This window comes from Protopterus annectens, chromosome 10.part0 (assembly GCF_019279795.1).
Source record: "Protopterus annectens isolate FY-2018-M chromosome 10.part0, PAN1.0, whole genome shotgun sequence".
Lineage (NCBI taxonomy): Eukaryota > Metazoa > Chordata > Ceratodontiformes > Protopteridae > Protopterus > Protopterus annectens.
In genome coordinates this window covers 621,456,068-621,476,789 of record NC_056744.1, presented here as the reverse complement: position 1 = coordinate 621,476,789, position 20,722 = coordinate 621,456,068, and the positions used below count along the sequence as shown (strand labels likewise).

Sequence of the window (20,722 nt, the reverse complement as noted above, 5' to 3'; positions counted from 1 at the left end):
GTGCAAGCAAGACTCGGAGGAGAAAAAGGACATTAAAATTAAATCATAACAGCCACCTGAATTGCACAAACTAACATGATTTACTGAAATGCATTACAGTTCTTGAATAAAGCCTGTAAACAAACAAAAAAAAACCTCAAGTACACCTTCTAAACCAAATTCTACACCTAATAGATGGGATTTAATTTAATGGTATGATCAAAATCTAGTGACTTGCTTCATCTTCTCAAATATTTTGCAAGTATTATGAACTATTTCCATGCCAACATTATATTCCTGCATACTTAAAACAGTTACTTAATTGCATTACCAAAACTGTATATTGTTAAAAAGGCTTGGATTGTTCTAATTCTTTAACCTGCCCCATTTACACAAAGAATATAAAAGTTATCTGCAGATGACCATATTAATAAAAAAAAATATGAACGTTAATTGCCATCAGATGCAGACAATTTCTTGCAGTATTACTGCATTAATCATTTAACCAAACAACACTGCATTAAGTGGCACACCCTTGCCAGGATCCTTAATGCTTGTGTTCTATGCACCCCCCACCACTGATCTTGTGTATATACTTCCCTGATCTAGTTCTTACATGAAGGCCAAAAGCCACAAACCATCTAATACATAATATTGTGACCCAATTCGCAGGCCTTAATATCCATATCACAAAGACATCCAACTATTACAGAATATACATTATATTTTTAGACTGCAAACCTAAAAACTCATTTCCAATACATCTTGCTTGGGTTTGCCTTACAGCCAACCAACCACTTAATAACAACTTAAAAGTGTAGTTGTGCAAGTTAAACTTAACCATATCAGCAGACGTTTGAATGATCACTTCTGCAGTAGCCTTAGCTACATGAGTTATATCATGCCAAGGATACAACAGACTGCCATCTTCCAAAGCTTCAGGGCACATTCCACACCCAAACTGTCAAGCATAGCTGGCTAACAAGACTGAGCACAGTGCCCTTCAAAGTGTTCCTGCCAGCACAGAGAGTGAGGCTGAGCCTTGAAATGACAAGGCTAGGAATAAGTCCACATCTTGGCATACAAATAAATTAAAAAGGGGGGATAGAGGGAGGGGGCGAGCAACTACTGCAGCAGTGATCATTCCAACATCTACTGTTATGGTAAGTTCATCTTGTACAACTGGACTATGTTCATTATATTGATCACTGCTGCAGTAGCCTTAGTTACGTCAGTAGATTACAATCACTAACTATATTTGGGAGGTGAAAAGAGAAAGGTCCAGAAGGCCCTAGAGAATGGTCCTAGCAAAGCATGATCTAGACCTAAAGAAGGAATAAAGTGGATAGTGTTTTATAGTGGTACAAAAGGACCAAGTAGTTTCTAGAACATTTCCAAAAAGCCACATAAGCATCCAAGGCCCCTTGTTCAATGGGCCTTGACCCTGGCTGGAACAAATCCATCATGGTGAGTATAACAAGAGGCAGCAGCCTTAGAGAACCATTTGGAAATGGTCTGTTTTGACTAAGGTTGGCCCATCTTACCTTCACAAGACAAACTGATCCAAAAGATCTATCAAGATAGTACTTGAGTAGTCTGTGGACATCCAAGCTATGGAGTATCCTTGCTTTTTCATTTTTAGGTTCAGGAAAAGAAAACTAGGAGATTAAGTTTACTTTTAGTCTAACTGTCTAATACAAGTTTAGGCATATGAGGTAGTTGACGAACCATAAGAGCTTGCAACTCAGATACCATTCGTCATAAATCAGTAAAATGGTTTTCCCTGTTAAGAGTTTCACTTCAGCCAGATTAGTGGGTTCAAATGTAGCAAATGCTAGTTTCTCTAATACAATTAAGATCCCAAGGAGAGGCCACCTGTTTAACCGGAGGCCTCTTATGCAAAACTGCTTTCAAGAACTTTGACTGTCTTAGAGGAGGATCCATGGGCAGACTTGCTGAAATGGCTAATAAATGAACCTTGGTAGAGGAGTAAGAAAGGCCATAGGATAGCAACTCTGTTTACCTTCATGTGTGCGTATTGCACATGTGCGAACAGCAATTGTCCGAAAGGTCGTTTGCAAAGTTTTTAAACGCCGAACGGAAAAAGGTTTGAATGTGCAATGAGCAAATGCACAGTGACATTCGCTCAGTGCACATTTGACATTGTGGGGTGGATTGCACTATAGTGGGGATCGGAAAATGGTCCCTTTCCCCACTGTAGTGCGATCTCAGAGTTAGAATATTAAAGTAGGGGGTGGGGGGTGCAGGGGGGCTTGCCCCAATGATTTACACTTAATTTTTTTTCTTTCGATATTTATGTTAGAAAGTCAGTGAATCTGCTTTTCGATTTGCTGATTTTCAAACATATGGAATCGTCACTGTTCTGCCTTTCGTGGTTACGATTCGCTCATTTGAGCAATCGCACCACTGTGATTCGGTTTTGTAAAAGGTAAACCTAGTAACACACAAATATTGTAAAAATAAAGAACTAGCCCTGAATGGATGCTGGTTATGTTGACACCAACCACAGGACCTTTTCCATTTGCTAATATAGGATTTTCTAGTAGCAAACTTTCTTACCTCCATTAGTACCTGCTGCACATTCTCATACCCCATCATCGAGGCAGTCAACTGAAGATGATTGATGCTGGGGTGTATCAAACACACCTAACTCTTCTGGGAGTAGATCCATTCTGCAAGGAAGCTTGTGATAATTGCCTGCATGGTTGCCTGAATCAGAAGTGAGTCATCATAAGGATCATATGGGATTCCTCCTGAATCTTCAGAGTACCCTGGATATTAGTGGAAAGACATACAAGAGCCAAAGAAAAAGAAAAAGGTTTCTGTCTTCCAGGCCTTATTGAATGGAGGTTAGGAACAGAAGTTTGCCAGCTGATTGCTCATACAGGAGGCAAAGAGGTCTACTTGAGGAACTCCCACAGGAGGAATCCATCTCGTAAAACCCACGGATCTATTTTCGCTCTGCTCGCCCTGGTCCTGCTCAGCTCGTCTTCCACATAGTTTTGCTCTGATGGAATGTAGGATGCCTGTAGAGTGAGCATGCTGTGAGAAGCTACATCTCAAACTAACATGGCTAGTCTGTAAAGGGGGTACAAACTGTGGTTTCCCCTTGCTTACCGATGTACCACATCACTGTGGTATTGTCTGTAACCACTTGAAGTTCCGGGGACCAAAGGTGGTTCGGATAATATAGTGTGCCCTGATCAGGTTAAGCATATCCTTGACATTTGTGTGCTTGCACCTGTCCTTGGTGTCCCACACCCCCTTCACTTTTCCTCTCTCCTGAAACTGCTCCCCAAGCAAAGTCCTAAGCATCTGTGGTGACTGGGTGCTTTGTAACAGGGAGGTACAAGGGGAGAACCTGATGACAAGGATAATCGGTAGTCTCCACAAAAAGTGTCTTGACAAACCCCAGTACTGAGATCTGAAAATATAAAGTGTGTTGATGCTAGGACTAAAGATATTCCAGATACTACTGAAGATAAGTAGTCTAAACATGGAAAAATGTGGATGCCGTATAGCCTTGTAATGAGCTATAACTGGAGCTAGTCACTTTCTGAACATTTGTGGTGCATTGGATAGCCCAGAAAGTAAGGCAGAGAATGGATAATCTGATTCACTCACACAAAACCTTATGAAACTCTTAGTTTGGACGAATGGGAATGTGAGAAGCATCTTTTAAATCTAGTGTTACCATGAAACTTGACATGCATACCTCTCAATCTCTTTAGAGCAAAAAATCTGGACAAAGTCATAAAGAAAGTGGGATAAAGGCTCAAAACAGGGACAATTTTTTTAAAATATTGCTCTTACAAACACAAAGTATATAGAACAGGTTTTGCATTAGCATGAATTTCCTGAAGGATATGAAGTCAAACAGAAATGTTGAAGGTCGAGCGTTAATACCAATTTGCCAGAAAACCACAATTTTATGAAAAACAAACCATAAGTATCAGGCCAAAAACTGGACATTCTCAGAAAATCTGCACAGTTGAGAGGTATGGCAACAGGTTATGAAGGGACAGGTTTAGGAAAGAAAGCCCCAGAACCGGTGTCCACGCATTTTCTTTCTTTGGAACTAGGAACATCCTTGAATAAAACTCTTTCCACCTGGGAAGGAGAACTGGTTCTGTCACTCCTTGGGCCAGCATGTGATGAAGAACAAGTGGAAGAAAGTCTGATCTACAGGATGAGGAATGACCCTCTGGAGAAGGAATTTCCTCCCACTGTCATCTGTAACCCTAATAGATTTTCAGAACCCATTTGTCTGAAACAATCTGTTGCCAAAACAAACAGTAAAAAGCAACTCGCTTTCAAAACACTACTGCAGTCCCACAACTGAAATTTCTCCACAGAAAATATTTTCATTTAGTTAACACTATTTTAAACCGAAAGAAACAATGAATGCTACTTTTAAAAGTAAGTTACAGTTTCAAGACAATCCATTAAAGCACAAGCTTTAAAATAATCCTGAAGAGGAAACAACATGGGGGGGGGGTGGAAGCCCCCCCCCCCCAAAAAAAAAAAAAACAGGAACGCATCTGCCCAGCTAAAGACAGCAAAAATTAAGTCAATCCTCGCAAGTCTCAGGGACAGTGGCAAAAAAGCACTGAATGGCTTCTTGCCCAAACCTGTCAGCCCACTTTAAGCCACTTGACAGTTTGGGTGCATGGAAGTTGCCTTTAGGCTTTGGAAGTTGGTCGGCTGTTATATCCTTGGCAGGATATAACCCATAAAGCCAAAGCTACTGCAGCAAGGACCAATATGATGATCATTGAATATCATTTAAAGAACATTTACTATAACTTTGTAACTATAGTTACAGATCTACTGATGTCTTAATTTTCTAGAATTAATATTTTCATTTTAGTTTAATTTTATGACTGCATTATACAATATCGTATTAAGAGGTTTTAATCTACCACCCAAATAAAACAAATCATATTTAAATGCCACTTTTGTAAGATTTTATGTTGCTATAATTATCAGCAAGATCTTCGATATTGCCATTACTTCTTTGACAATAGGTTTTAAATTCCATATTAGCTAAACCATCAACACTAAACTTTACAAGTAGTCTGGCCAAGTGGCATTCTTCTCCTATGAGTAGCCTGCTTGAAATGTCAATCACCATTTCTCATTTCGTCCTGCCCTACTACACTACCTTTGTCCTAATATATTTAATATGTTCCCAGTATTGTGTGAACTTCCATTCTCCAAACTGTCTGCAGGTGTGCATGCAATGTGCAAATGTTGGGGGAATGGACATGGTGTCTTCTCCAACAGATCAGTACCCTGTCCAGGACGAGTTTCAATACCTTACAGCCATTGGCAGCTGGAAAAGCGTCTAGCATCCCTATGGCACTGTAAAGGTAAAAAGCAAGTTAACAAAAAAATGGACTGATGTCTGGTTCCTCTCTTAATAGATCGTAAATCTATATAAATTTTATTTTTTTTTCCTGAAGCCATACACTTGCTTTCTATGCTGATCAGTCTAACAAATGTTTATATGCATAGCCATCTGAAAGCTTATGTTCCACTGCTGACCAGCACCATCTTTCTGTTAAGGACACAATTTCAGCTGGTGCCAAGGAAGAAAATCCTGAAGAAAATTAATCAAAATCACAGATACTACATAGATTATACATGTATTACTGACAGACATTACATGGATTACTGATAAAAGGGCAGAAGAAATTCAGCAGGTTCTTTAAAGCATTTGTCATTGTGTGACCCATATTCAAAACTTTGCCACTGAAGAGCACAATGTTGACGTAGATGCACTTGTGCAATCTGTCCTAACACAAATGAAGCAAATTTTTCTCTTGGGATAATATACCAGACACACTCCTCCCATATAATGGCCTACAAGTGTACAAAACCCAGTGGGAATTTCAGAGCAGCAAATCTTTAAGTAAAATGATCAAGTCGAGACACGAAAATCCAAACAATGAACAGTGTGCTTCCACTTAAATACAAGACCATTAACCTGAAATTTCTGAAAAACTCCACTTCAACCATCAGGATTTTCATAGGTTCATAGGTGTGTACTAGGCTAATGGCCCTGGAGCCTTTACAAGCCTAGCCCATAGGATTACCCTGGCATCGTGCCACCAGACCTTAGTTCCCAGTGCCTCTGTCAAGTAGAGCCACTGGAGTGATCCCCAGGGTGAATTTTCAATTTCCCATCCACTCAAGATTTCTCTTGAAGAGGGCCAATGAGGTGCTGTTTGACATGTATGGGAAGTCTATTCCATAGCACGGGCAGTCTCTGGCTAATGAAACTGTCACTCGAGCACATTCTGTTGATTGTGGTAATGAGGTTGAGGTCTCTGGAGCGTGTGGATTGGGATTGAGCTGGGTCAGACATAGGTTCATACTAGGCTATCTGCCCGAGGGCATTTACAAGCCTAGCCCATAGTTTTGTAGCTTACGCCACCCCTTTAGTATAGGGAACTATACCCATTATTTTGCTGTGCCTCTGTCGAGCAGTGACACTGAGGTAATCCCTGGGGTATATCTGCGATCTCCCATCCATTGGTCAAGATTTCTCTTGAACAAGGCCAGCGAGGTGCTCTGCCTCACATATACTGGGATTTTGTTCCACAGCATAGGGAGTCTTTGGGTGATGAATCTATCCCTCCAGCACGTCCTATTAATAGCCGTGTCGAGGTTTAAGTCTCCCGCCCTTGTGGCTCTGACGGATCTAGATTTTTTGAGGTGAAGCATATTCATCAAATCTGGGTTTGACATGGCCTTGTATGTCAGGCAAAGGTCACCTCTGAGCAAGCGGTAAGCGACTGAATAGAGCTGGAGTTCTTTCAGTCGGGCAGCATAGGACAGAGACCCTTTATCCTTTTGGTGAGGAACTTCTGTGGCCTCTCCAGCTGCTGCAAGTGTCGGGTCAGATACATTCCGAATGGGGCATTGTACTCAATCATTGGTCTGATGAGTGATGAGTATAGGGAGACTATGACCTCCCTTGATCTAGATGTGAATCCCTTCATGATAAGGTGGGCAGTGTAGAAGGTCTTCCTAACTACTTTAGCTACATGGGTGTCGAATGACAGGCTACTGTCAACCTGGGTCCCCAGGTCCCTGATAACTTCTTCTGTGCTCAGTGGATTGCCACCTATATGGTAGCTAGGGGTAACCTTGTTTTTCCCGAAGGGTATGACAATGCATTTTTTGGCATTTAACTTTAGGCCATGGCTCTGGCACGAGAAATCCGATTGAGTGAGACCCTACTGAAGGATATCTGTGTCAGATGTGTTTTCGACTATGGCCCAGTTTGCAGTCATCTGCAAACTTTGTCAGCCATAACCCTCCTGTGTTTGCTTGTACTTCGGAAAAGTAGATGCCAAACAAGAGTGGGCCCAGGACTGAGCCCTGTGGGACACCACTTGTGACAGGCTTTGAGTCTGACATGGCGCCAGCAACTCTGACCCTGTAGGTTCTGTCACTCAGCCAGTTTGCAACCCATCTTGTGATGTATGGGTTAACATTTAAGCTGATGAGTTTTTCAATGATACCTGAGTGGGCTATTGTATCAAGGCCTTCGCCAGATCGAGGTAGGCTGTATGGACTGCCTTTCCCTCATCAATGGCTTTGGTGACTGTTTCAAAAGTCAACCAAGTTTAAAAGGCATGATCTGCCTTTGACAAAGCCAAACTGGGTTGGATCCAAAGTCTGCAAATTCCTATGTCTTTATTTATGAGGTCCATTATGATCCTCTCCATGGCTTTGCAGATAAGGCTTGTCAAGCTAATGGGCGGTAATTTCCAGGGTCGGTGGAGGCACCGCCTTTGTGAAGTGGGACCACAGTTGCAGTGTGCCACTCCTTGGGTACGATCCAGAGGTGAGACTATGATTAAACAGCTGTCCTAGCTGTGGGTTTAATTCCTCGTTGAGTTCGTGGAGCACACAGCCGGGGACACCATCAGGTCCCATGGATCCTGTGTTTTTGCTTGGAGAGAGCAGTTCTCACTTGGGCTAGAGATGTTTGGGGCTGCAATCATTTGGTATAGATATCTCCTTTTGGGGGAGGGGAGAAGTTTGCACTGAACCTGGCAGCCAGTATGTTGGCAATGTCTGTAGGATCAGTAATCTTCACATCATTTTGAACTAGTTCTGAGCATACCTGGGAGTTTCCTCCCAGGTTTCTAACATAGCTAAAGAAGGCCTTATGATTGTCTTTTGAGTCTTTAGCTATTTTTCTCTCAAAATTTGCTTTGGATGATTTTATGAGAGCTCTTAGTTTTTACTTATAGTGATCAAAGGTGTCTTACCTTTAAGGATTTTGCTCTATCTTGTAGTAGCTTCCTCCTTTTGTTGTAGAGTTTGTTTATGGCTGGGGTCCACCAGACTGGACGCTTGCCTTTGGTACAAAGAGTCTTTGTTTTGCTTGGGATTGCCCTTTATCCATGCAGTCCTGCAGGTGCTGGTAGAAGGCATTTGTAAGTGATTCAGTGGCTTGAGTACTGTTTTCCACTGCCTCGGGAGCCTTAAAGGAGACCACACTAGTCTTTAGAAGTGTGAAGTCGGCTTCGAGAAGTTCTTTACTGTGGTCTTTTATTTCAGGTGGGGTGGGATGAGGACCTCCAGTGAGATTAGTTTGTGATCTGATCTCACCAGTGAGGGGTATACTTCCGTGTTGAACATTGTGCTCCCATGTTCGTGATGACGAGATCAAGTATGTTTTCTCCTCTTGTGGGGATGGTGACTAGTTGTTCCATGGCATTTGAGTTTATGAATTCCAGGAACTTTTGGGCTAGGGTGTTTGGGCTTGAGTAGTGTTCCCAGTCTATGTTAGGGTAATTGAAGTCACCTTGTATGATGGTGTTTGGTGATACATTTATCCCCTCCAGTGTTTTCAGGAAGGCCATGTGAGGTTCCTGAGTTTGTGAGGGTGGCCTGTAACATGCTACAATTTGCAGAGCAGTCTTGCCTATGGTTAATTGCACCTGGATGGTCTCCGATGCATCGTATGTTGCCACCAGTCTTGAGGTGTGGGTGTCCTTGATGAATATGGATACCCTCCTTTCTTGGTATTGTCCGGATTTTGGGGCCGGAACACATGATATGAGGTAAAACCTGATAATGCTGGGGTGCTCTCAGGAGCCTTGAACCAGGTTTCTGTCACAGCACAGACATCGATGTTCTCCATACTGAGAAGGGCCTCGAGTGCGTGCATTTGAGATTTAGACTTCTGGCATTGAGCAGCATTACCCTTATTTTTTTTCCTTTTTGTGTTCTAGGGTGGTAGGTTTAGAATTTGAGCCTTGCCTAAAAAGGCACTATGGGGTGGCAAGAGCCTTTGCCAATATCCGAATCCCAGGTGACAGGTGCAAGCCGTCCCTTGCGAAGCAGCGTGGCTTGTCCAGCATGTCATCCCAGGCAGACAGACATTGGATCCCCTTTGAATGACACCAGAGTTTAAGCCAATTGTTAAAGCTGATCATCTTATCTCTGTATTGTGGCATCATTCTTGGTGAAGGTAGGATACTGCTCAAGGTCAGGGTCATACCTGCCTGGGCTACATAATCAGAGAGCTCCTCAATGTCTCTTTTCATGTAGTCCAAGGAGGTACGCCTCAGGTCGTTTACACCAGCGTGGACAATGACTGAGTCATATTTGTACCTGCTGTTGAGAGACCTGAGTGCTTGCTATGTGGCGGATTCTAGCGCCCGACAGGCAGCTTACTGTAACTCTCTCCTTACTCAGTCTGGTGAGCGGGACGCCAGTGTGTCTGACTATGGAGTCACCAATGACTAGTGTGTCTGGCATTGTGTTTGGCCTTAAGGGCTGTGACTGTTTGACACCTGACTGTGAGGTCTATGTGTTGCAGGTGTTGTATTCTGAGGTGGTGGTTGTTTGGGTGTCTGCTTTGGTGGCCTCTGCTGTTTTGGTAGATTTTTGATCAGAGCCTCCGAGTATGTCTTTGTGTGTTTATGTGTATGATTTGAGGTTGTGATGGTACTATGTGAGACTGGGTCTATAGTGTGTGTGGTAACCTTCTCCTCCTGACTGGTCTTGCTAGTCCTATGTTGAGAGAGCTCAGCCTCCAGTTTGGCCGTATAGTTGCATCTCTCATGTATTTGTGTTTTGTGGGAGGAGGAGAGGGTTGTTCAGGTACATGAGGCAATTGTAACATTGCCTCAATATTCCCAGGTTCACCAGCTGAGCAGGAGAGGACACTAGCAACTGATCCTTTGACATGCTAGAAGGAATAGACAAAAAAACTTTAAAGAGATTCCGGGGGATGTGGGTGACCGAGAAATGGGGGGTTGCCTTTTTGGGGTACTATCTATGACAAGAGTGCTGTATCAAGGTAATAAGTACTGTAGGAGCAAGTGCTAGGTTTAACAGATAGAGAATAGTCTACTTGGAGTCAAGTAGAGATGATCTTTATAGTTATAGGATACGCTGATTAGATCAGTAGTATAGTTCGAGGAAGGTAGTTTTAAGGGAAAATTTGAAGAGTGGACTTTAGGTAGCCCGAATAGTTTAAACCTGCTTAACCAGTGCTGCCCTAGTGTGCAACAGTGGCAACTCCGCGCTTTATAGCAGGGGGCTGGAAAAGGCAGGAAATGACCCAAAATGGCCAATAGACTACAAGTTACTGCCTTAAACCACTCCTCCAAGGACAAGCAGGCAGCCCAGTACTCCCCACTCTCACTGGTGAGTAAAGAAACTTCCCCCTGACCAAACAAGGAAAATGGAGAAACACAGGAACCAAGACAAAGCCCAGGGATCAGCAAAATCTGGTCTCTGGAACACTAGTTAGGAAAGTATGGAAAACAAGGATATATTTTTTTGTTTTTTTCAAGTTTTTTTACAGAAAAGCAGAACACACAATAAATGCTATGATTTTCGACTAAATGCTATCAAAAGCTAGTACACTTGAGTGTATTAGCCTGTAGTTTAACTTTTAGGCCAAACTTAAACTAGCAAGTGCATATAAACAGTTTTAGCTTATAAACACAGTAAAAACAGTGCAAACTTTGATAAAACAAGCAGAAACAGTAGTCGAAAGGCACAAAAGCTAAAAAGCCAAGAAAAATACTTAAAATCTGGAAAGGTAGTCTTTTCTGGTCTCTGCTGCTAGAGGAACACTGCTGGCCACCACAAGGAGCTGTGCTGAGTTCTCAATAATCTTGCAAGTCAAGCAGAGATTGCCTACAAGTAGGCGATGAGATGGAGAACAGTGTAGGACCTTTACAAAATGGTCACATTGAGAGATTGCGCAAAAACAGCGAAAAAGTGCTTTTGCCATCTACCCTCAAAATTCCTCACTCACACTGATTTAATATTCCCCTTCTGTGGTTTCTCATTACACTTCCCCAATATATAGGTTCTTCCCTGTTTGACCCAGTTTCTTCTTTCCTCATTTACTTATGACATGTTGCTTTATGTTATATAGGTAAAGCTCTGATCCACTTGGCCCATATTCAGTCTCAGCCCAAGAATACAAACTACTTAAAAACAAAGAATAATCTACAGAAATAACAGGAAATACACAGTAAAAGCAGTTGATCTATGACAGACGCCCATAATAACCATGCCTTGTAATTCGGCACACTGCAAGAGATGTTAAAGGGAGAACGAGGGCTGAATGAGAAGTAAGGATGGTGACAAAATAAGGAAGAAGCAACTGAAGAGGGAGTTTAGGCAAGTCCATATTCTGGAAGACGTTGCACTGTACCTGTATGAATAAGAAGGCTTTTTTTAGATCACAGTGGAATTAAGGAAAGATAATATTGAGTTTACGCAATGTGGAATTAAGGAAAGGTAATACTGAGTTTACGCAATGTGGAATGGCTGACCAGACTTGGGGAAACAGTAAGGAGATGGAAAGATCAACAAGGTGCAGTTGAAGAGTGCTAAGTGGGAATCTTCAGTTGTAGGAAGGTGTCGACTTCTCATGCAGCCTGCAAAGAAAGGAAATGAGCTTTTAGTTTGTAGACTAGTGCTATCAAGAGAGTATGTGTAGGAGAAGCAATCAGTTTTTGGGGTTAGGGCAATGAATTAGAAAACAGTATTACAGGTAATGTGCAGAGAACAGAAGTTCTTTGGTTTAATCCATCTGAAACTATAGACAGCCCATATTCAAGATATGACTCCTTTAGCAATTACTGCTCTTACTTCAGGGAGAGGAAGTGGGATATTTAGACCAGAAAAGCATACACGACTGTGGCATTAGTAGACTGGACACATTTTTATAAGTTATGGCTGGAGTCTGGCCAAATATCAATCACTAGTATACAATAAGTTTTGAGTAGAGTAGCCAATAGACCAAACAAGGTGCTCGTTACCATTTGTGTTCAAAATAGCATTAACTTGGTTTCTTGGTGTCAGGGACAAGGGTGTGTTTAAGTAGACAGCTTGCCAGCTTCCTTGGGTCTGTATCCAGTTGGTTCTTGACAACTGACTGATGTACACTGATGACTTTGTTATTTACAAATCCATTCCAAGTAAAGAGATCTGAGGGCAGCAAGGCACTTAAAAGCCCACATGAATTCCGTTGGCATCCAAAACGGCACTCTGTACAAAAACTATGCTAAGACTCCAACTCCACAAATTAACATTTAATTTAGATTGAGCACTTTTGTCTCAGTAAAGACGTCATCAGATAGATATATTATAGGAGATGGTTCATAGATTAGTACTAAGCTAACTGCCCTTGCGAGCCATTTTAAGCCTAGCCAATTATCCCTTGTGAGACTCAAACCCTGCACCTTGTGTTTGTAAGGCAAACACCTTAACCATTAGGTCACCCTCCCAAGCCTCTATATGTAAAAATAGAATAAAAATACAAACATCTTGGACTGTAAAAGAACCACAAAGTTAGTTCACATTTATAATTCAGTTTTAGACCTTGCAATTGTAAAATACAATTGATGTTAACATTCTCATTCAACCCTGGTGGGAATCAAGCATTTAGACTTAAATTCCACAAATTTCTTCACTTCCAGCTTTCTCTCAGTGACATGTTTGATACTATATAGGTGCGTATAAATTCACTTTCAACTTTCTTTGTTTTTCAAATAGAGAATGCACATCACAGACAAATGGCAACTTAAACCACAACTTCAGTACTGCAACTGGCCTTAGAAAAGTTATGGTTAAGGAAACCAGTTATCATCCCTTAAAGCAGTGTCCATATATGTAATGGAAGGTCCAGTAAATGATATAGGACCTTGCCTTTTGTGCGTAAAAAAAAAACACAAAATGGGCCACATCATCTTAATTGTTAATAATGTTCTTTACAAAGTTAACATTACAATATGCAAGTGTCATTGCTTTGTTAAACTGCTCATTTCCTCTCCTGAACATGTTTGAACCAAACCAACTTTCAAAATATGGGCAAATGTTCTCACTCTTGTTCCACATCTTCCTAATCTTAAAGATATTTCTAGACACCCTCTGTCAGTAATCGATGTCAAACAAGTTCTTCAAAAAGGTGGTCATTAGATTCCAAAGGACAGACTAAACATTTGAACCTTTAATAAACGGGTCTTCTGCTTGGACAACTGACAGCTGTTAAAAGTGTAGGTATGAGTTTGAAAATGCTTCCTTACAGAAAGATTTGAAGTAAACATTTTTTACATACTCTAAAAATAATAATAACCCAGAGGTCCAGAAATTCAATGGGACCATTGTAGCTAAACCTCAAAAATGTGATTTTAAGGCATTTCTTGACAGCTCACTGTCAAATTTTCTACTGATCCGGCACACTTGCGCAAGCATGTACACATACGCATACAGTCATTTAAAAAATACATCACAAACAATTGGATAAGGGAAACTGGGTGCATGCAGTGTCCACTTACACAGACTATTAAATGGCAACCCTCCCTTCACATTGTAAGAAATAGGTTATAGTGCTATTTCTATGTTGATCTGAGGCCACAGATGTGTCTTTTTGTAGAAGTAAAACATCTTTGAACCAAGAAAGGCCAGTTTTATGGGCTATCACTGTGGTGACCAGTACCCAATCAACACAAAATTGCACCTTCCTGATTTTGTTAAAGTGCCAACCAAAATGTGATGGTAAAACTCAGAAAATTCCACAATGGTTTCTGTTTAGACCCACTTGCTGCTACCATGGGATACTGTAGGAGGACAGCGGCAGTTTTTATGTACTTTTGGAATCCCATAAATGCTGGGAACAGTAGGATTGGCCACTTAAACTTAAATCAACTACTCATCTATGTAACCTTATTATAAATTGTCAAGCTATAAATCAATTTGTCTATAAACAACACCTTCATCATGACTGCTGAGTGAATATCTACTGCCAAGGAGGGAAATCAGTCCATTAAGATTTCTTCAGGACTTTGTCCCTACAGACAGAACAGCCTAACAATCCTGGAAAAAAAATATCTACCTACATCTACATATCTAGGCATCTACCTGGGTCTACTATACATGATCGAAATTTCAGAAAGCCGAGACCATATATTCGACTCTTGAAATTTCGAGCATGAAAAAACAAAAACTTACCTACATGTTGCTAGCATGGGGGCTGCCCCCCCCTGCAATTTAAATATACCAACTCCGAAATCGCACTACAGTGCAAAAGATGGAAATATTCCCATTCGCCACTATACCGAGATGTCCATTCTGCATGATCGAAATTTCAAAAGTCGATCATATGGTCTCTGCCATATGGGTTTCGGCTTTCTGAAATTTTGATCAAGTGTAGGGGACCCATCTACATATCTAGGTATCTAAATATCTATATAAAATCTATATAGTAGAAACAACCTTACATCTACAATTTTATACAAGAGTAGGGGGGATGGAGGGCGGTACGGCTACTGCAGCAGTCGGGAATTCATGTATTCTACTGTTATGGGTTAAGCAAAACTTCCACAATTTTACTATGTTCATTGCCACTGCTGCAGTAGCCTTTAGGCCACATGGGTTGACTACCATTGCCTATATAACCTGAAAGGAGGAAGGATACAGACCCAGGAGCTCCTGGAGTATAAAGCTAGCAAAGTGCACCTGGACAGTGAAAAGGAACCCAGTTTGTAATGCTTTATAAAGATATGTACAAAGGAAGGCTGGCAGAATGGTTAAAGGTGTTTACCTTACAGACAAGTGCAGGGTTTGATTCTCACATGGGGTAAGTGGCCCAAAAGGGCAGTTAGCCTAGTACTAATCTATAAACCCATGATTGGGACAGAAACTATGTTAGGTATGCGATAGAAACTTTTTACCCCACTCAGGCATTGTTGACAAACTTAAGAGGTTGGGTATAAAACCTTACATCACCCGATGGATAGCCAGCTGGCTCACAGGCAGGACCCAGGATGTTAAAACTGGAGAGTCCACCTCTACAAAGAGGCCAGTTACAAGCGGAGTCCTTTAGCGATCAGTCCTTGGACAATTTTTGGCATTCACTTCTCTGAAGTCAAGGCCAACGTCAATGGCCCATGGCTGACTTAAGTTTGCAGCTTATTGCAAATTAGGAGAAGTCAATGAATCATCCATCGACTCAAATTCTCTCCAGGAAGGGCTGATACAAACAACTGGTGTCACAGCCATGGACTAAAACTAAATGCCAAGAAATGCATAATAGCATCCTTCTGAAAGTCATCCACCCCTGGAAACTATTCTATTGACACAATACTACTAAGAGTTGACCTTTTAGTCAGGGACTTGGGACATACAGACCGTTATCTAGCCTTTGACCATAACAGGTCTGCGGTAGTGAGGAAATCATTCTATGTTGTGCAACTTATACACAAAAGTATAGCATCTAGGTCCAAGGAAGTCCTTGGTACACTATTTGGCATTCATCAGAACTATCGTCGAGTACAATGCCCCCTTTGGTATGTACCTAACCAGGCATATCCAACAACTGAACGTTGACAGATTCCTCACTAAAAGAATACAGGGTGTTAAGTAACATGTCCTATGCAGACTGCCTCAAGGCCCTATCCCTGTATTCTATTTCCTACAGGCTGCTGAAGGGAGATCTAGGTCTGGCTTCCAAGGCATTGTCAGGCCCCACTCCAAAGGGCCTCCTGCACATCTGTAAAACCACCACCAGGAAGGACAAACCTTGCCTGTGATATAAATAGGACATGCTGGAGATACAGGTATCTCAGACTACCCCTTCTCTGAAACAGGCACCCCAATTTATGTAAAACAGAGTTCCTCCCTAACCCAATTCAAGTGGAACTTGGACAGCTTGAAGGGGAAGAAATTCATCCCCGATTTGGCACCTATGTCTCTAATGGACACAGGCAGCCTGTAAATAGTTCATCTCCCAGGACCCGGTTTATAAATGTTTCACCTACCAAGTCCCTGCTTACACTTACAAAAGTACCAGAAAACTGGTCAGAAATTTGGGATGCATGGCTAGGCTTAAAAAGGCCCTTGTGGTCATTATCCTACTATATACCTATGAACCTATGAGGACCATCCTGTTGCGTCTAGAGTCTACCCATTTCCCGTATGCCATCACACATAAGGCTCTAGTGCAATGAAACTCCCTGGGACAGATCTGCCATATGGTGGGGAAAAAAAACAAGAAGACAGCTATCTGGAAACTGCTTAGACAAGGGGGGGGGGGGGTTGTTCCCTGATAAGAAATAACCAATTTGCTCTTCTAAAGGACTTAGTTCTGTCAATCTAGTACTAGAGCTGCCACGCTAGTACTTCAGCTGCCTATACATGTCCGGAGCATGAAGAATCCTCTCTCCCCATTCAAGTTCTGTGTAGAAAAATGGAAGATTAACAGCTTGATTCAAAGTAAACTCAAACCACTTTGGTCATAAAAAGAGGGGCTTGTTCTTGGCGAGACCCTCTCTCTCTGGAATGAGATAAGGTTCACCCACCATACATTCTGAGGAAGTCAGTTGACAAAAGCGTAACAACTTTGATGCTAGCAGTGGTGTTCAAATAAGTCTTTCCATTTAGCGTTCTCCAATGATTGTGATTTTTTAAATGTTTTTTTTTCCACATTAGTGTTTTTTTAGTTGTTGTTTACTTGAGAACCTGGGTGACAGAAGAGCTAGACAATACCGCTATCTAAAGCAAAAGAGGTCAGAGTTTACATTAGCCTAAGCATATATTCTCAACACTGCAACAGCAGCAATAGCCCTACACACCGTAGTTTGCACAATCATATACATTCGTCAAAGCACATTTGGAATAATGGTTTTGCAAAATATCGGATTCTGATTAAGTCTTGTTTTACCGAGACAAAAGTGCTCAATCTAATTTAACAAACAATTACTTCATGGAGCTGGTTGGTCCTGGTGAAATTTGGCAGTCAATTACTACACAGTGAACAGAACTGGAAGGGGTACGGGGAAAAAGATGCGAGGAATACCTCTGGGAAGAGATTAAGAGGGGAGTAATGAGAGCTAGATTTTACTGGAGTAAATGAATCAAATCAAACCAGTTACTTTTGAGATTATGCTTGCTAAGAGTGATGGACTTAGCAGTGCGTGGAAGACTAAAAACCCTTTTGTCAGGACACTAGCAAGCTACCCTTTACCAATGGTTTATTAACTTACTAATCACTTACTTAATGAAGTGTGGCCATTATGCTTATACCAAGCCCCGCTGGAATGCCAATAGGATTCTACAAAAATTTCCAATGTTAAGTTGACCGTAGACAAGCTTTTTCAATATTTTGCAAAAGATAAGAATGGAAACCAGACTGAATTCACTAACTTAGGAAGCTTTGGCAGTTTTGGGAATGGATTTGATTATGGCCATTTCATATATGTGGCACAAAACGTCAGTTGGACAGAAGTTAAATGGAGTGCGACTGGGTGTGTGATGTAATTCTGAAAAAGGGATAAACCAGGGATGAACGACATCTGCAAAAGCTGGTCAGTCCACCAAGATTTTGGTGAAGATTAACTATATCTTTTGCTCAGATTTTCTGAAGTAGAACTAGAGTAAGTGGGTTGGGGAGAGAGAAATACTGCAAGGGGTAGAGGTAATGAAAGGGGAGACAAGCTGGGCAGTTTGTGTTGGAGGAGAAGCTGAGGCACAGATCCCCTTCACCCTCCATTTTTTGCAGTAAACTGAAGTACCACTTTGGAAATAACACCATACCATACAGACTGCAAAATTATTTCTAGTGCAGAAAGCAGGTAGGGGGGTGTGCTCACTTGTCTTGAATCCTATTAAAGTACCCCCCCCCCATGACTACAATCTCATTTCCAAACACATTTACTATACTCAAGACCCTTTGTTGTTGACAGCAGTACAAAAACTAACTGCAGCCACAAAAGACCTGTACTATTTCTGTCACACACTACAGGTAGGATGCCTCAGTTTACAATTACACCATTACGGGAGGGGGAAAAAAAAAAAAAAAAAAAAAACTTTACACAACCCTAGTTTTGATACTTCCAATGCAACAGATAAAATGTGTTGTTAAAAATACACTTAAAACAATCCTAATTACAGAAAAGCAAGATAATTTTTAAACAAAAACATGTCAAGCCAATGAGGAATTAAAACCAAACAAAAACTTCAGACTATCTGTTGATTAGAAAGGAAATCTGACTTGGTGCAATACAGCAGAAGAATAAAACTATGCATGTACTGCAAGGCACACACAGCAAAAACTCATGTGGTAACAGGATAATTAGGGAAAATTGAAACAAAGAGGAGGTGGCCAGCAAGAGTAATGAAGCACATATATACCAAAAAAATAAGAACAGAGAATTTTGATAAACTATACATAACATATATAAAGGAACACTGCATATCCAAGTGCACATAACAGGATACAGGTGTGAGCAGATTTCAGCCAAGATGAAGTTGACCACAGATGTCGAGGGATGTGTTAACATGACAAAAAGTACTCTTATGCTGTCAGTTTACTTAAATATCATTTTTAATCAATGCCAAGACTGCACCTGCTGAGCAGTGGTTGCATTGCATAAGGTGCAATGGAGTGATGGGATGGCAGGGGTCATGACTGAGAGATGGCAGATTAAGACACAAAGTAAGGTGTTGGGAGAAAACAGCCAGCACACTGATGAAGAGGATTAGGAGGAAAATGCCTGGCTACATCAGTGACAATAGAGAACGAATTGGGACTGGTAGGAGGAAGGGGAGGGCAGAACTGGCAAGAAGACTTATCTTTGCTCTAGGAACAGGTTCAACCTTGGCCAGAAAGGACAGCATTGCTTATATTGGTACATCTCAATGAACACATCTTTAAACAAAATGGGAGAAGGGAGGGAAGGTCACAAAAGATAAGAGGAATATGCCTAAAATAACTGGGAGGTGGAGTGTGAAGGGTCCAGGAGCTCCAGGAGAAAGGTCCCAATAAGGCCTGACCCACACTTGGAGAAGGAATCTAGCTTGCAGTTGTTTTGTAAACGTACAGAAGACTAGGATGCCGCTTTAGAATACTATACTAGAGTCCAACTCTTTCCAACAAGCCATATACGAAGCCAAGGCCCTGGTAGAAATGTGCCCTGACCTTGCCTGTAATAGTTTTGTTGAGGTGGCAACAAAAGGTAATAGCCAGAGACAACCATTTGGAAATGGTCTGCTTTGACACAGATGGTCCCCCACCTACCTTCACAAGAAATGAACTGACAGGAAGTTATGAAAGATTTTGCACTATCAAGATAGTACTAGAGTTCTATGCAGACAAATGTATGAGATATCCATTCTTCCTCATTCTTAGGCTTGGGAAACAATACCACTTTAGGCATAAAAGGAAGAGGATTAGTTGTCTAAGAAACCCTGTCTGTTACAAATGAGACAAGGCAGGCTTAGCTTGCAACTCAGATTCTGTTCTTGCACAGGTCAGAGTAATCAGTAAAATGGATTTTCTGTTAAAAATGAGACAAGGCAGACTTAGCTTGCAACTCAGATTCTGTTCTTGCACAGGTCAGAGTAATCAGTAAAACGGATTTTCATGCTTAAGAACCGTAAGTCAACCTGATGAGCTAGTTCAAATGGAGCAAGTGTTAGAGAAGCTAACACTAAATTAAAATCCCAAGGAGGAGCCACTGGTTTTCTTGAATATCTCTTATGCAATACACATTTCAAACACATTTCGACATAAGAACGCCTTTGAAACAGGGGCACCAACTAGAATACACTTTTCATTTTATTATATGAAATTCTAGTAGCAGGCTTTTTTGCCTCCATTAGTACTTGCTGCACGTCCTCAGTAAACAAACTGCCTAAAAAGGTATTAAAACCTTATCATCCAGGCAGTCATTTGGAAGTTGTCTGGTGTCAGCATGCATCAAACACCCTTGTTCCTGTGAGAGTAGATCTAGTCTGTGAGAAAGCCTGTGGTAACTGCCCCTGGTCAATTCCCTCTTGCTAGAAGGAGTCACCACAATGATCTTGGGGATTCTCCCTGGATATAAGTGGAAAAGCATACAGAAAAATTCCAGTCAAAAAAAAAAAAAAAAGACATCTGTCTTCCAGGCCTTCTTGTTTGGAGTCCTGCAACAGAATTCTGTCAGCTGATTGTTCAAAGAGGAGGTTAAAAAGGTCTACTTGAACTCGCCACAGATTGATCAAATTTTGGAAAACTCCATGACCTCATTTCCGAGGGTCTACCTGTGTTCTGCTTAGCTTGTCTGACAGAATGCCTACAGAGTGAGATAGTGCTGTAAAGCTATATACCATGCTAAAGGTCGGGTGGCCCTTCATCATTCATTTTCCACATCATTGTGATACTGCCTGTACAACTTGAAATTGTCCTGGA

General features: G+C 41.4%; 1 protein-coding gene across 1 annotated transcript in view; it reads right to left on the bottom strand.

The window, feature by feature from the left end:
* MAGOH (mago homolog, exon junction complex subunit) overlaps positions 1–20,722 on the bottom strand; it is a 150,265-nt gene that overhangs the window by 71,890 nt on the left and 57,653 nt on the right. The window lies entirely within an intron of this gene.